Consider the following 5,500-nt stretch of genomic DNA (forward strand, 5'->3'; position numbering starts at 1 on the left):
TAAATCATGCAGACAGCAATCAAGATGTAATGTGAATAAATTATAATTAATAAAAAAGAAAAAAAACTCTTTGCTCCTCTTTACTTAGTTCCTTTAGCTCCTTTCCCTTAAGATCTCCTCATACTATATCTCTGTGTTTTACTATGTTCATGCTTTACACTGGATCCATTATTTTGATATTTGGTGTTTTAGAGCATCAATTTACTTGCTGAATTTTCCTCCATAGTTTATCTACTTTAAATTGATGATCATTTCATCCATTTGTTAACTTTTCTGTCTATATTTTGAATTGACTTCATTATATCATTTATCTATTTATTTATTCAATGTAATCACTGACATTTTTTCAATAGTCTTAAATCTTTTTTCTCTGGCATTTCAACTTTCTTTTATTTGGTAGTGAATAACTGTGACCTTGTGATATGTCAATTTCATATTATTTATATTCCTATTATGTGTTTTAAAGTGTATTTTAAGAAAGACTGACTATAGAATTTTATGAAGGTCTGGTAGAATTCTGCTGCGAATCCATCTTGGCCTGGGAATTTTTTAATGCAGAAGGCTTTATATTATTGTTTCATTCTCCTCATGTGCTATAGGTCTGTTTAGGTTGTTGATTTCTTCTTGATTTAGCTATGGTAGTTTGGTTGATTCAAGAACTTTGTTTCTTTTAGAAATTTCCAACTTAACCAAATACATGTTTTAAACTATTACTTTATTCCTAATTTCTTTGGTGCCTGTTGCTTTCATAGTACCTAGAATTACCAGTATGGGTGTCAAGGATTGGAGGAAAACAATAGTCTTGCATGCTATTATTGCTATGAACTACAACAAGTATGGTACAATAACTCTAGGTGTGTAATAGTGGCACTCATATCTTGATGGTGACCAACAGATCTTTAACAGGATTTAAGGCCCACTAAACAAGAGGTAAGTTATATATGGTCCTGTAAACTTAGCCAACTGTGTAAGCTAATGAGGGCACAAAGCTTGAAGGAAAGCCTACAAAAAAAAATAACTATAGACTACTAAAGAATGCTGAAAGTAGAAGAACTATTCTTCCTCAGGTAAAAGTTTCTGAGTTGGCTATCCAATACCAACTAGCTAACTCTGAAATCATACACATGGAAGTACATTTCAAGATAGAGGAGGTTGTATTTATATATTTATATATACTATATATTTATATATGTAGCAACAATTAAAGAAGAAGCTATGAATTTTAGATAGAGCAATGGTGGTATATTAGAAGGATTTAAAGGAGGAAAGAGAAGGAGAAAAATGATGTAACTATAATTTAAAAATAAAAGTTATTTAAAATATTAAAATTTAAAAATAATAATTACCAGGTTAAAAGTGAGTGGGAAAGGGAAACTGATAGACCATAACAAAGAAAATACAAACATCCAAGATATACGGAAAAATGTGTCTAATGTTATTAGTAAAGCAAAAAGAATCCAAATTTACACATGTGCCTCAGAACCATGAAACTTCTGACACCCCAGAAAAATATCTTTATAATGTAAAGGATAAATATGAGAAAAAAAGAGAAAAAACAAAGGAAAGGAAATATTGGTGAAGACACTGAAAAAAAGCAAGTCTATTCACTGCTGGTAGGAATGTAAAAATGGCATAACATGTACGGAAATCAGTATAGGGATTTTTGGAAAAAAAACACCCAAAGTTAGCACTGTCATATGACCCAGTAATACTGCTCCTAAGTCCATGTCCACTAAGATTCTAATGCATACTTATGTATTGCTAAAATGTTCAGAAACTCTAAGAAATGGAGCCAATCCAGATATCCATCAACAAATGAATTAATAAAGAATATGTGGTTCATACACAAAATAGAATTTTATACAGTAATTAAAAATTAAATCATGGGGCTCGAAGTATGGCTCACTTGCAGAGCATTGGCCTAGCACTTTTGAGATCCTTAGGAAATCCAGGCACAGCAAACAGAAAGAAAATATGAAATCATGACAATGGCTGGAAAATGTACAGAAATGGAAGTCATCATTTTAAGAGAAGTAAATAGCAATTGATGTGTTGTTGTTTTTGAGTGTGAAAATTCATTTCCACTGGTTACTTGGAAATTTTTGTGGTATTCTTTAAATAAGATTTCTATATCCTCTCTTACCTTTCTTCTCCTGGTTCTTTTATACTATTCAATTTATTCCTCAGCAGCCTGCAGACTGTTTCTTTCTACCTTTGTTGTTTCTTTTAGCTCATAATTTCAAGTTATACATTTTGATGTTAATATCTTTTTTCTGTTTGATCAAGTCTGTTGGTAGATCCCATGAGTAGAGTGCTCCTTTCAGTTATAGTGCTCTTTAGCTCTAATTTGTTTTTGTTGTTTAAATTTTTCGAGACAAGGCTTTTCTATGTAGCCTTGGCTATCCTGGACTCATTTTGTAAACCGTGCTCGCCTCGAACTCATAGAGATCTGACTGCCTCTGCCTCCTTGAGTGCTAGGATTATAGGCATGAGCCACTGTGCCCAGCTTAATTTTTTTTAATTTTTAATTTTTTAAAAGAATGTTTTATGATTTTTGATATTGTCATTTTTCTTGAGCCCATGGAATATTTTTACATTCATTAATTTGAATTACTTGTGATTCAAGTCATATTTCTCATCCTTATTCATTTAGAATCAGTTTCTAAAGATTTTTTAAATGTCATTTCTGGACAATATTTTCATGGTCCTTTCAACGTCTCAAAATTTTGCGTTGGGATTTGCACATGTGACAAAACTGACACTTCTTCTAGTCTTTACAGAATAATCTTGTATCAGGAAATATTTTTACCAATGAGACTTGCAAGATTTGAAATTCTGAGAGGTGGTTGAAACCATTTAAGGAGAGAAGAAACTTCAAATTTCAGATGGTTGGGTTCTGCTTTTTCAGTAGCTTTAATCTATTGCTCCTTCTATTGACTGTTTTCTTTATTTTATTAAACATTTTAATATACATTTATGTTATTACACATATATACAATAAACTGCTTAAGCAAGAAGAACATGACACAATCAGGAATTATATAAATGTTACATTCTTAGTGTTTTGGCTATTTGTATTTAGCAGCCTTGAAGAAAACATCTTTCCTATCTTAGTGAGTCTAAAATTCTGAATGTAAATCAATATCATATTTCATCATTATCAACTTAAAAAATTCTTAACCCCTCAACAACTAAGCTTAATTGTAAAACTAAACTATCTGGTCTTCAACTCCACTCCTAATTTTCTTTTTCTACAGTAGCACTACAGGTCACTCTTTTTTTTTCTCCTCAGTAGCCTCCACAAAATCATAGTATGTCATTTTCTCATGGATACCTCAATTCAGATGAGAAAGACTTTAGTGTATCAGGTATCCCTACCAGATCAGAATGCTGGCTATATGTTCTCATCTTCTCCCTGTCTTTGACAGTGCATTTCCTCTAGTTATTCTGTCAGCTGTAGCCTCTTCATCATCTTTTGGCCTCAAGTACCCAAATTATGCCGAATCCATCACTACTATGAGTTTTTTAAGTAGAAGCGATTCCATTGGGCAGCCCCCTGAAAAGTCTTATGGGAAAAATATCAAATTTTTTATATTCTCTTTACTCCTCAAGGAAAAGTCATGATAATGAGCATTCTTTCTTGGCACTGAAGTGTGCTATTCTGGAGAAGATGTTGATGTGGGAAAATGTTAATTCTTAACGGTTTTGTGATTTACCTTTGTGTTGTGTTTATCTGGGGTTCAGGATTTTCTTCACTGGACATCAGAAATCTCATGGTCATATTTTGGTCCAGAAATAATTGTAAATGTGTTTTTTTGAAAGACCAAGGGCTCAGACTTCATAATCAACTCTCTGATGTCACTAGCCTCTTCGTAGGGCTTCAATATTAGGCTTACTCTAGGCTTACAAATTGAATCATGTACTATTTATTTTTTTTCTTTGGAGAGCTTGTGTAATACTGAAGTTACTACATCTTTAAATGTTTCACTGACTGGAAAAGACACCTGACTATGAATTATCTTAATAGCAAGGGGTATAGTCAATTTATGTTGATAACAACTGAAATATTTGAGATAAGATAGTTTAGTATATTGGTTTGTTTTTGCTCATGGTTTTGGTCTAAAATCAAAGACTACAACTGATGATTATGATGACCTTCTGTCTACCAGAGTCTCAAGATGGTGCAAGCAATCAGATGGCAAAGAGACTTGTATAAATGCTTTCTTGTTCCTTACTTCTTCTTATTGTTTAGTTATGAGACCCTAGACTGGTGGCCTTATTTAATTCTAACTATCTGTCAAAGTCATCTCCTCTAAACACATTTTCTCTCCCTACGAACATCAATTTAGATGAGAAAGATATTAGTCCACACCACATAGAATGCTGGCTGTATATTCTACTCTTCCCTCCCTTTCTCACTGTGCACTTCTCTACTTATTTGTCAAGTATAACCTCTTTCTTTTCCACTTTGTGTCCTTGGATATCCAAGGTAGGCAAAATCCATTAGTATTATGACTTCTTTAACACCTCTAAAAAGTGTGGTTGGATTAATTTTCCACTTCTTGATGCTTCATAATAAGTATTACATTTCATCATATGCATACTTCAAAAACACTCAGATCATATCCAAACCAGAATAAATGATCTGTGTTTGCACACTAGATTTTTATTAGTTACAAAAATATCAATTATTCTACTTTTAGTTCTGGCACTTTCCTGTTGCCACTTCCCATGTCACCAAGATAAAAAAACTGAAATACATACTTTTACAAATATTCTGAGCTTTTACATAGATTTTGGGTATTTGAACTCAGGTCTTTACACATGTGTAGGGTAGCATTTTATCCACTTTTCTGTCCTATATTACTTTATGATGATGATGATGATGATGATGATGATGTTGATGATGACGATGATGATGTTTGTGGCCTTGGCTGTCCTAAACTCACTTGGTAGACCAAGCTGATCTCAATCCCACAGCTATAAACCTGCCTCTGGCTCCCTCAGTGCTGGGATTAAAGGTGTGTGCCACCATGCCCTGCTCCTATATTTATATTCTTAATTTCCAACTCAATGGAAAATTTCTAATATTGTGTTGCTACTAATTTTAAGCATACTTATATTGTGATATATTCCATATAATTCTGTTCATTTAATATATGAATAAATTAACACTGAGAAAACAAACAGAACTATGTTGAAATGTTTCATACTTATACATTTGCCTGTGTATCTAGGATTAATATACTTTATCTTTATGGTATCAGATCTATATTCATGTGGAATTTTCATTTCATCCTGCTCACATATGTTTTATAAGATGTTAGTGTAATTTTGTCTTGCAGCTTGTTTTTCCAGTGTTTACTTATGTTTCAAATTTGTGTTTTCTAAATAGTACATAATTAGCTTCTGTTATTTTCCAGTTTAGAAATGGTTTTAAAATAGTAATGCTTAACTCATTTGACTTTTAAGTAATTAATGAAATATTCTTTAATATTAT

This window comes from Acomys minous (genome assembly GCF_964271855.1).
Source record: "Acomys minous genome assembly, chromosome: 7".
In the NCBI taxonomy this organism is placed as follows: domain Eukaryota; kingdom Metazoa; phylum Chordata; class Mammalia; order Rodentia; family Muridae; genus Acomys; species Acomys minous.